Raw genomic sequence first — 12634 nt, 5'->3', positions numbered from 1 at the left:
AGAGAATGGTGTAATTGTTGCTCAGAAAGGGACACCATTAAGCGATGTTTAAGGAGCAGGCAGCTCTGTCATATCTTTGGATATATTCATGTTTATTTAGTTGAATCAATAGGGGCCCCCAAAGGGCTGTCCACAGACCACAAATCTTCCACTGGGACCAAGTGACACATTCTCATACAGGGCTCTAAATTAGGTGGTACCGGGGGTTTGGATTGACTCTACGTGGTGGCTACCTCAAAGGAATTCATTATGTAAGTTGACACCGGCCTCTTTGTTCATCAGCTGCAGAGTAGATATCTATCAGTAGAAACTGTTGGTTGGTTGGTTGAGAGAGAGACAGAGAGACCAAGTGATTTCTAGGCCTCATTTAATGTAGACAGGGATGTTTTTAATCATTACGTGTACATCTGAATCTAGCTACCTTTCACTGCGACATAAAATGTTGTCCACAACAAAAACTATTCAGTCAGAATTCCCGAAGTGTGACAGTTCATTATTTTAAGCAGCAATAAGAAATGGATTCTTCTCCTGTCAATCCAGCAGGCATAGTTGGTTGCATCTTATGCCAACTTAACTCAGGTTCCTCAGGTAACTGTTGACTGTGGCCACCTGGAATTAGATTACAGTGAATTTCTCTTCACATTTGAATTCCTGTTTAGAGTTTGAAAGCTCAACCTTCCAGGTCAAAAACTAATTTTGAAGCAGATCCACCTTGAGAATCAAGTGAGGGGCAGAACCTCATTCTGTATCAATTGCACAATGGTCAGCTGCTATTGTCACATATACTGCTCGTCCATGCCCTCTTTTGTCTCTAGGATTGACAACTAAGGAAGGGTGAGTGGGATGACTACACCCATCAGGATTTGGCTCAAGCAACATCAGCTCTCAAAGCTTGTTTTATTTACACAGACCATATTATTCATAGTGTTTCAATGCTGCTGTTTTGAGTGTACATTTGCACCATGTTAGGATGGCACAATTCTAGTCACAATTCAATTTACCAGTTTACGGTAGAAGTGTATTTGATTTCCCACCACCTTTGCCATTCTCACTATTTTTTCTTAGCAGCATACAATTTTATTAACTGCTTGATTTTCTGAAGCAGGATCTCGTGGATTTAAAATGAGAATTGCCCCCTCTAAATCAACTTGCTATCTTACTTATCTCTGGATTACATTGTCTCCTATAGATTATTTATTCTTGTTGGTTGTTCATTCATCTCTCGTTTCATGGAACATGGATTGTCCTATCTTGCCAGCAATTGTTCATTTGTGTCTGACAGCTTTGCTTTGACTTTGGCTCTTCTTAAGATCCCCGGGGCAGCTTGACCTAGAAATAGCCAAACGGCAGCTGAAATGAAAAGAGGTCAAGATTAGTAGTTTCCAGAGCGATTGCAGAATAACATTAAGCATAATGGGTTTTAATTTATAGAGATCTGACTAATAAGTGACATGCAAATGTTCCCTTGAAGCTACTAGGCCTTTTATTAGTCCATTTTGATGCAGCCTACAAACATTACTTTATCGAGTTCAATGCCATGATTTCATCATCCACTGATGCCAGCGGTGGGAAACCTGTGGCCCTCTTGCCATTGCTGCACTGCAGTGCCCATTATCCCCATTAACTCCCATTAACTATCCATTATCACTTGTGCTACATAAGAACTAGAGATGACTGCATCTTCCAAAGATTGGCTTAAGATTTTTTCATCACCATCCAATCCCTCATGGGTAGAAATTATGGAAACATGCCTGGAACCAACCTGAAAATCTTGGAAGGCTTGTGCACTGCTCTATCTCTGTTGCCTTCACACACACACCCAACCTCTTAACCCTAACCATCTCTTCCCTTCTTTTGGTGCGGTTGCAGCAGGAGCAGGAGCAACAGAGGCTGTGTATACACCATGCCTTTAAAACATATTCAGAGCATATCCCTTTCCCCTCAAAAGAGTCCTGGGAACTCTAGTTTACCCTTCACAAAGCTACAGTTCTGATAATTCTTAACAAACTGCAGTTCCCTGGATTACTTGAGGAGAGGGAATGTGCTCTGAACATGTTTTACAGGTGTGACACTTACACAACCAGAAAGGGCAGAGGGGGGGCTTCCCCCACCTCTTCCCTCCCATCACACAGTCCAAGTGACAGAATAGGAAGAGCCCCTGCAAGGATTTCACCTTCCATAGTGCTCTGGGCCATGTCCTGCTATTAGTGTGGGAAAACTGTGTAACAGAGTGGTGGGATGTGGAGTGGGAGTGGATTCTTATGAACTCCGACTCCAAAGCAGACTCACCTGATCTGCACCAGCCAGATCAGAACAAGAGTCCACTTTGGAAACTGCAGTCCATCAGATTCCATTATACATTATAACTACACCTCCGGTAGTACACATACTGACTTTAACAAAAGGAGGAAATGTAAAGAAAAATGACGTGTTGACTTAAAACCACTTTTACCAATTATTTCCAGTACCAAACAAGAAGTTAAATTTGTTTGTATGTTGCAGAGGCAGTAAGCGAGGAAGGATTGCAGCTGAATAAAGCATTTGTTTGGAAGGCAGTGTTCAGCTTTTGTTCATCAGAAATTCAAATAGAAGAATAAATTATTCATATTATGACTAGAATACATATCTGCTCACACAGAGAACAACAATGTCAATAATTATGTTTTATTACTCCATCTGTCTTATAGCTGTACGGTTCCCTTCCATACTTCTACCTCTCGGGGGGGGGGGGAGTGAGGGAAAACACAGAATGAAAAATCTGATATATGCAGGACAGTTTGCACACCTATATATTTGCATGTAAGTGTGCAGTGGTGAGCAAATCTGTCAACTTTGCTTTCTCTAACTTTTTCATTTTTCTGCCCTTAAGTTCAGTTATCCAGATTTCGCATCAGTTTGCATTATTATTTTTTATGTCCTCATCATCAGCATTTTAGGCAAACTTCTCCTCATGTACACAGTGCAGTTTTGCCTAATATACATATTTTTGCAAAGCCACTTCCTCTAATACAATTTTTAGTAACGTTCTCACTTTTATGCACACTTTACCTTATTATTTGCATTTTTGTACACATTACTTGGTTGGAGAATTGTGTTGCAAAATTCAAAGAAATGCAAATTTCAAAATCTGGCGGTGTTCAGAAATGGCAATTTAGGTATGTGCCCTTAAATGTGCATACAAATTTAATTTCTACGTCATCCATGTGTAGGAGTGAGCATTTCTCAGTCAGAAGACTCTTTTGCTTGTATAACCTGCATGTGCAAGACAGAGGAATGAGCCCTGGGATAGCTCCTGCAGCAGTTTGTACTCTACATTATTCAGACCCCTTTCTCACTGACCTCACACAGAGCTCATAAAACTTCCAGGCTGCTACCACAGATGCAGTAATCTGAATTGTTTCTCTTTAGAATACATGTACTTAAATTTCTAGAGTTAAAAGTATGCTTCACTCCTTTCAGCTAATTAGACCCCATATTAGGCCTGGCACTCAAACTTTGAGATGCAAAGTACCCTTTTAAGCATTGCATCCCATCAAATAGCTGTAATATATTGAAAATGGACTAGTAAGTAATATGTTAACGCCAACATTTTTTTAAAAAAAAAAGTTTAGGCAATATATTGTAATGATTTTTTTTCTTTTTTAAAGAATAAATTTTAAAGCATCCCTGTTCTTTTGATTTAGTACCAATTTGAGGATTCCATTGCTTTTTCTTCAGCCAAAGTATAATCACATTTGAATTATAGCCTTCTAGGGGACCTATGGTTGTGGAAATGTGAAGGTACTGCTTTACTGCGTCTCCACTAATGGTGGCCTTGTGTGGTGATTTAACACAGTCTAATAAATCTTTCTCAGACTACAATGACCCAAGGCTAATTTTGACAGCAACATTAAGTCAGATAATTTTATCAGAGCCTTGAGCAGTTCTGTTTGTTTACTTTTTCTAATGTCTTGTATTATGTTAGTTCCTCGTGTGTGGGAGCTGTGGCCCTCTAGAGATGTTGTTGGACAACAACTCCCATCATCCTTGACATCCCCTCATCTCTAACCATTGGCCATGCTGGGTGTAGCTGATGAGTCCAACAATTTTTGGAGGGTCACAAGGACCTGGTCTCTGTTTAGTATGTCTGGAACAAAAGGAGAGAATTTATGAGTTGTGGAACTCTCTCCCCAGGGAGTTGCATCTATCTCCCATGTGGATGACATTTAGACAGAAACTGAAGACAAATCTGTTCATCCAGGCTTTTGAGGCATGAATGTCAACTGAAATTTCAGTATATTAATATTGTTTGTGTGTGTATATGTGTGTGTGTGTGTATTTATAAATGTATTTTTAGATACTTTTATTGTATGGATTGTTTTTCCTGTGTTGTTCATCATCCTAGACTCCCATGGGAAAGGCAGTATGGAAAATAATAATAATAATAATAATAATAATAATAATAATAATAATGGCTATGATGATAATGATGGTGGTGGTGATGGTGATGGTGATGACGGGGCCATTAAGCAGGCATTCCTACTAATAGTGCAGAGTAGAATGGAAAATGAAACAAATAAACCCCAGAATTTTAGCTGTAAAAATAAAAAGGGAGTCAAATAATCAACTCTGAATGAAATTTCACTTTGTAACTCATGTGTTTAATCCATAACTCACTTGTTTGAATTAGGTACCTGGAAGAACCTGTACAGGTCATTAAAAGGTTACAGGGAAGATGGAAGGAAGAGAGCAGTCAAGCTGACAGATTGAAAATATACTGCTTGTCCAATCTGTATTAAAAAGACACAAATACACATTTTAGCAGTGTTTCCATGAAAGCCATCTTAGTCTACATCAAAACAAAAAAAAACTTTTCCTTCCAGTAGCACCTTAAAGACCAACTAAGTTAGTTCTTGGTATGAGCTTTCGTGTGCATGCACACTTCTTCAGATACACTGAAACAGAAGTTGCCAGATCCTTCTATATAGTGAGAAGGTGGGGAGGGGTATTTCTCAGAAGGGTGGTGGGAATGGGTGATTGGCAGATAGCTGTGATGAGCCTGTTGACGACTCTTAACGACTGCAATAGGCTCATCACAGGCTCATCACAGCTATCTGCCAATCACCCATTCCCACCACCCTTCTGAGTAATACCCCTCCCCACCTTCTCACTATATAGAAGGATCTGGCAACTTCTGTTTCAGTGTATCTGAAGAAGTGTGCATGCACACGAAAGCTCATACCAAGAACTAACTTAGTTCTTAACTTAGAACTAACCAAGAACTAACTTAGTTGGTCTTTAAGGTGCTACTGGAAGGGAAAAAAAATTTTTGTTTTGACTATGGCAGACCAACACGGCTACCTATCTGTAAGTTGGTCTACATCATCCCACACAAAAGCCTTCAATCACAGTGATAATGGCAAGCAAAGACAATGAGTCTGTAAAAGCAAGTGAACATACATGTTGCCTGGACTCTGGTAGTTCTTGTCATCTGTGAGTTTCCTTTGCTGTTTCTTGTGTGCAAAAGCAAATCAGTTTCTTTCCTCCTGCTTATGATAACTAGTACCAAAGTCTGATCAGCTGCTCAGTTCCTCATGACACCATACTGATGTTTAAGACTGACAGCCATCTGCTCACCTGGTCACACCTGCTGTGCCATTTTGTAGTTCTGTTTAGTTTTAAATAGCAGTGAGGCTACGGCAGAGCAGCTTTGAAACTTACCCTTGGGGAAAAGTTGACAGGAGCTGAACAGCTTCTGGTTCACAATGAATCACCCCAAAGAGTCAAGGGCAAGGAAGAATGAGTCAATGAAAATGCAGGGAGACCTGACAGAAACATAGAACCATAGAATTGTAGAAGTTGGAAGGGATCCTGAAAGCCATCTAGTCCAATAATAATAATAATAATAATAATAATAAATTTTATTTATATCCCGCCCTCCCCAGCCGAAGCTGGGCTCAGGGCGGCTAACAACAATAAAACAATACAAAAGTACAACACAAACAACGCTCTAAAATCATTCATTATAAAATTAATTAAGTTCAAGCCACTGGCCACTATTGGGCCAGAGCTCCGCGAAGATTGCCGAGGGAGGGAGTCAGGCTGTGCCCTGGCCAAAGGCCTGGCGGAACAGCTCTGTCTTGCAGGCCCTGCGGAAAGATGTCAAGTCCTGCAGGGCCCTAGTCTCTTGTGACAGAGTGTTCCACCAGGTCGGAGCCACAGCCGAAAAAGCCCTGGCTCTAGTTGAGGCCAGCCTAACTTCTCTGTGGCCTGGGACCTTCAAGATATTTTTATTTGAAGACCGTAAGTTTCTCTGTGGGGCATACCAGGAGAGGCGGTCCCGTAGGTACGAGGGTCCAAGGCCGTATAGGGCTTTAAAGGTTAAAACCAGCACCTTAAACCTGATCCTGTACTCCAAAGGGAGCCAGTGCAGTTGATATAGCACCGGATGAATGTGATCTCGCAGCGAAGACCCCGTAAGGAGTCTCGCTGCAGCATTCTGCACCCGCTGGAGTTTCTGGGTCAGTCTTAAGGGCAGCCCCACGTAGAGCGAGTTACAATAATCCAGTCTGGAGGTGACCGTCGCGTGGATCACAGTGGCTAGGTCAGGGCGAGAGAGGTAAGGAGCCAACTGCTTAGCTTGGCGGAGATGGAAAAATGCCGCCTTTGTTATAGCTGCAATCTGCGCCTCCATGGAAAGGGAGGTGTCGAAGATTACACCCAAACTCTTAACGGACGGTGCTGGCACTAACTGCGCCCCCGCAAGAGATGGGAGTTGCCCCCCCAATCCCATATCGTCCCGTCCCAGCCACAGGACCTCTGTCTTCGAAGGATTTAGCTTCAACCGGCTCCCACGTAACCATCCAGCCACAGCTTCCAGACATCTGGTCAGTGTGTCTGGGGCCGAGTCAGGATGGCCATCCATCAACAGATAGAGTTGGGTGTCATCGGCATACTGATGGCAACCCAGCCCAAAACTCCGGACAAGCTGGGCGAGGGGGCGCATAAAGATGTTGAAAAGCATTGGGGAGAGTATCGCACCCTGAGGTACTCCACACACCAAGGAGTGGCGCGATGACAATTCCCCCCCAAGCGCCACCCTCTGTCCCCGACCAGAGAGAAACGAGCGCAGCCATTGAAGGACTGTGCCCTGGATCCCCACGTCGGCAAGGCGGTGGTCCAGAAGTTCATGATCGACCATGTCGAAAGCTGCTGACAGATCTAGAAGAATCAGCAGCCCCGACCCGCCTCGATCCAGCTGTCTACGAAGATCATCTGTTAGGGCAACCAGAGCTGTCTCGGTCCCATGACCAGCGCGGAAGCCAGACTGGAATGGATCCAGAGCCGATGTTTCATCCAGAAACCCACCAAGCTGTTCAGCAACCGCTCTCTCAATCACCTTACCCAGGAACGGAAGATTCGAAACCGGGCGGTAATTGGATAGATCTAAAGGATCTAATGATGTTTTCTTTAAGAGCGGGCGCACCACTGCCTCCTTCAGTTCCCCTGGGAATGTCCCCGTGCCAAGGGACAAATTGATGATATCCCCCAGGAGGGCCCGCACCTCGTCTGGACACGCTCTAATCAGCCAAGACGGGCACGGGTCGAGAGGACAGGTGGTGGGCTTTCCAGCTCGGAGGAGTCTGTCTACATCGGCTGGGGATATCCGGTCAAAGTGGTCCAATACTGGACCCGAGGACAGTCGAGGGGCCTCCAGTTCCTTTATTGTATCCAAATTGGCAGGGAGGTCATGGCGGAGCAACAAGACCTTCTCCGCAAAAAAGCTCGCAAATGCCTCACAGCCGTGTGTCAAATTGTTATTTAAATTTGGCTGTCCTTCAAGGGACGTTAAAGACCTGATTATACTAAATAATTGCGCCGGGCGAGAGCTAGCGGATGCAATGGAGGCCGAGAAGTAAGACTTCTTAGCAGCCTTCACCGCCATCTCATAGGTTTTCATAAAAGCCCTATAAGATGTTCTTGAGGCTCCGTCACGGGCACCCCGCCATACTCGCTCTAGCCGTCTGAGGTCCCGCTTCATTTTCCGGAGCTCCTCGGTAAACCAGGGAGCCCGGTTTCTGCGGGGTCGCAGAGGGCGCTTCGGTGCGATCTCATCGATGGCTGCCAGGAGCTGGATATTCCAGCCCTCAACAAGCTCAGTCAATGAGTCGCCAGGGGGAGCAAGGTCCCGCAAGGCTTGGCGGAATCTATCAGGGTCCATCAGCCTCTGCGGGCGAGCCCAAATCGGCTCGGCACCTAAGCAGGGTGGGGGTGGAAAGTCAATCCTGGCTTTCAGAGCGTAGTGATCAGACCATGGCACCTTCATCGAAGGAGACATGATCACATCTATACCTGCACCAAAGATCAAATCCAGCGTGTGGCCTGCTTGATGTGTGGGGCCCGAAACAAACTGGGAGAGCCCTAGTGTCGCCATGGAAGACACCAGGTCCAGAGCCTGTGAGGAGGGAGTGGCATCAGCATGGATGTTGAAGTCCCCCAATACCAATAGGTTAGGGAACTCCAAGGCCCAGCCGGCCACCGCCTCCAATAGGCCTGACAGGGTGGCTGCTGGTGCGCTAGGTGGCCGGTACACCAGCCAGACAGCCAAGCTCTCCTCGGAGCCCCACACTAGGCCAACACATTCAATGCCGGGGATCGATGGTGATGGTAGAGCCCTGAAAGAACAATCTTCCCGGATTAATAATGCCACCCCTCCCCCCCGGCCCACAGTCCGTGACTGGTGGAGGACGGAGAAACCCGGGGGCGCCATCTCTCTTAAGGTAACTGTTGCCCCTTCGCGCACCCAGGTCTCCGTCACACAAGCCAGGTCAACCCCCTGCGAGATAAAGAAATCTCGCAGGGTGGCGGTTTTGTTGCCTATAGACCTGGCATTGCACAGCACCAGTGACGGAGGTGAGTAGTCCTTGCTCGCCCTACCCTCGTCCCTCGGGATGAGGCGCAGATTGGAAGGGGTACGAGCATATCCATATCTCGATCCCCTTCGCCTATAACATCTGCCCCCACCGCCATACCTCCCTCGCCCCTCCACGGTAGCAATCCCAAGCCTCATAGTAGCCTCCATTGATGGCAATTAATGTTATTCTTTCGCAGCCTAAGACAATAAAACCTTAAAACAATAAAAACAAAAAACAAAACAACCCAGAAAACAATAAAACAATACAAATAAAAGCTACAAAATTACAAATTCATCAAAATCTAACGAATTCCCAAGCCCACCCAAACATCCCTCCCACCCCCATATATAAAAATCTAAAGGGAAAGGAACATTTTAAAACATGTTAAAAAGAACTCTGCGCCCCTCGGGGTCCTCATGGGCAGTAGCAGCATCAGTGGCAACAACCGTCCCTGTGAGGCCCCACCTGGGCCAGATAGTGGCAGGAGCAGTCCTTGTGAGGCTTTAGGCCCCGCCCCAGGCCAGATGGTAAGTGGCAAGAGCAGGCCCTCAGACACTCACAGGGGAGTCCTCCTGGGCAGCAGAGCAGTCCTTTGAGGCTTCAGGCCCCACCCCAGGCCAGATGGTAAGTGGCAGGAAGGAGCAGGTCCCTCAGACACTCACAGGGGAGTCCTCCTGGGCAGCAGAGCAGACCTTTGAGGCTTCAGGCCCCGCCCCAGGCCAGATGGTAAGTGGCAAAAGCAGGGCCCTCAGACACTCACAGGGGAGTCCTCCTGGGCAGCAGAGCAGACCTTTGAGGCTTCAGGCCCCGCCCCAGGCCAGATGGTAAGTGGCAAAAGCAGGGCCCTCAGACACTCACAGGGGAGTCCTCCTGGGCAGCAGAGCAGACCTTTGAGGCTTCAGGCCCCGCCCCAGGCCAGATGGTGAGTGGCAAGAGCAGGGCCCTCAGACACTCACAGGGGAGTCCTCCTGGGCAGCCGAGCAGTCCTTTTGAGGCTTCAGGCCCCACCCCAGGCCAGATGGTAAGTGGCAGGAAGGAGCAGGACCCTCAGACACTCACAGGGGAGTCCTCCTGGGCAGCCGAGCAGTCCTTTTGAGGCTTCAGGCCCCACCCCAGGCCAGATGGTAAGTGGCAGGAAGGAGCAGGACCCTCAGACACTCACAGGGGAGTCCTCCTGGGCAGCAGAGCAGTCCTTTGAGGCTTCAGGCCCCGCCCCAGGCCAGATGGTAAGTGGCAGGAAGGAGCAGGTCCCTCAGACACTCACAGGGGAGTCCTCCTGGGCAGCAGAGCAGACCTTTGAGGCTTCAGGCCCCGCCCCAGGCCAGATGGTAAGTGGCAAAAGCAGGGCCCTCAGACACTCACAGGGGAGTCCTCCTGGGCAGCAGAGCAGACCTTTGAGGCTTCAGGCCCCGCCCCAGGCCAGATGGTGAGTGGCAAGAGCAGGGCCCTCAGACACTCACAGGGGAGTCCTCCTGGGCAGCCGAGCAGTCCTTTTGAGGCTTCAGGCCCCACCCCAGGCCAGATGGTAAGTGGCAGGAATCCCCCACAATGCAGGAATCTTTTGCCCAATGTGGAACTTGAACCCATGGCCCTGAGATTAAGCGTCTCATATTCTCCCAAATGAGCTATCCGACTCTCAACAGAAGAAAATACATGGATCAGATACCTCTCAAGAGAGATGTTGTGTATAGGTGTTTATCTTCTAATGACAGAAGTAGCTGAGCCACGATGGGTGAGATTCAGTGCCTGGTTTTGAAGGAAAGTATGGAAAGAACCAGTGGGTCAGTGGCTTCCTTGTCCTGCTCAGTGCCGCTTCTCTTGGGCGCTGCTTGAGGCAGCTGCCTTACCCCGCGTGACTGGTGGGACACCTCTGGTTATCTCTAGATACAGACTCTATAGAAAAGGCAGGAAGGGGCATGTTGGCAATGATAGGACTCTCAAAATCCCAAAAGGGGCAGGCCCTCCACATAATTGTGGTAGGTGGTGATGCCACAACCTCGAAATAATTTAGTATTGAGGACACGCTATCAGTGAACAACTCGTAAACAGTGGGGGTGAGTAAATGGATATTTATTATCAGATTTGATCTTAAGTGGGGATGCAGGATATAAGAAGAGGCATAACTTGGCTATTAGAGTTAATCAAACCTCACTGCAGCAAAGAGGGATTTGGCAAAATGCTGGAAGAACAAAGAAGTTAAAGCTCAATGCACTGATGATGCTTTGATAAAAATCGCTGACAAAGTATTATCTATACCAGGCTAAACACAAATTACTTGGGGGACCCGATTTCAAAACAGCTATTTGAATATAAAGCAGAACAAAAATGATCAAACTTCAAAAGAAGCTGAGAAAACAGAGCTAATCCATTTGACCAGCAGAAGAGGCTTTTAATTCAATTTGCACCCTTTAGCTTCAGCTAGTCTCCAGTCACTCAATTCCACTCCTCTCCTGGTTCTCCCGAAGTGACTGTGCCACTAAAAATGGATGACAAGCCTACTTCCACCACTGGCTCAGTACAGTGACATATAAAAGTATAGTGAAAACGCTTCATCTTGCAATAGTACTGCTGACTTGAAGCTGTGTGAACTGTGATATTTCATCTATCAAACTCTTCATCTTCTCCTGATTTTGAGTTTCACCAACATGGTATGGAAGCATGCAATCATACAAATATGGGAGCCTGCCTTATACTGAGTCAGACCATCTAGATCAGTAGCACTGTTCGAAACCAGGAAAAGAAAGCAAGGTGCTACGTAGAGCCTGGAACCTGGGTCGTGGGGCGCTGAAATATAGTTTCTAGTTGCATTTGTGCCATGGTGCCTGGCAGATCCCCCGGCTCATGCAGCACCAAAAGAGGCACGTCTAAGGATGCTCCTGGCAGCGGCGGGAGACAGAGGGATGCTTGAGGCTGCAAATGCAGAGCTGCTTGTTCTGCTGCTCCAACTTCTTAAACAGCTTCCCCACCCAGCCATGTAGAAGGAGGGGAGGAGGAGGAGGAAGAGGAGGCAGGAACACTCCTGCTGCTGCCTCGTGGAGTGAGAGTATTGTTTGGGTTCACAGGGTTGTTTGGAGCTACAAGCAGCGCCAATGGGGCTCTGGGAGTCTGAGCAACAGCTCCAAATGGCACCTTGGCAGCATCCACAGCAGCTTGGCGTCTGGCAGGGGTTTTTTTGCAGCCTCACAGCTCATCCACCCCCCACCCCACCCTCTCCTTACAGACCAGGTGGGCAGGAAGCAGCCCAATCTGCAAAGCCAGCTGAGACGCGGCTGTCTATGAGGTCCTGCTTCAGCGATTGCCTTCACGTAGGGTTGGCGGGGAAGAATTTCTCCTGCTACGCCCCCAGCACCAACCGTGGCAATTTGAATGGAAATCTTTGGCGCAGGGTGCTGCAACAAGAGTTCAGAAAAATGCTCGCGATAATAACATTCTCTATCTCAGAACGCGCCCATTACTATTGGAGTTTCAAACACTGCTCAGTAGTAACTTTAGCAACTGTCAGAAGTGACTCTCCAGGATTCTTAGGCAAGGTTCTTTCCCATTCTGAATTACCACACTTTCCGACCTCCTGACCTTCATGTACAGACCAATCATAGAGGTGCCAACCTTCCTGCTGGAGGTTACATGCAAATCAGGCCACAGAGGCCATTCCAAACACAAATCCTGGTCCTCAGACAGACTGGAGTGTCTCCTTACGATGTTGTCAGGTGAGAAGTTTAGCTCTTACCCTAGGTGGAACC

The 12634-nt window shown here is 47.0% G+C and overlaps 1 long non-coding RNA gene across 1 annotated transcript; it reads right to left on the bottom strand.

Annotated features, from left to right (window-relative positions):
• Nucleotides 1-350: 350 nt before the first annotated feature.
• On the bottom strand, nucleotides 351-12388 carry LOC310766365. Its single transcript, XR_014550103.1, has 2 exons — nucleotides 12194-12388; nucleotides 351-1350 (listed from the first exon to the last, which is right to left on the bottom strand). It is a non-coding gene; the product is annotated as an uncharacterized lncRNA (long non-coding RNA).
• Between the last annotated feature and the right edge of the window lie 246 nt (nucleotides 12389-12634).

The sequence above is a fragment of the Podarcis filfolensis genome, assembly GCF_964270895.1.
Source record: "Podarcis filfolensis genome assembly, chromosome: 7".
NCBI classification, from domain to species: Eukaryota; Metazoa; Chordata; class Lepidosauria; order Squamata; family Lacertidae; genus Podarcis; species Podarcis filfolensis.
The sequence above is the reverse complement of the archived record's forward strand: the minus strand, read 5'-3'. Positions and strand labels throughout refer to the sequence as shown.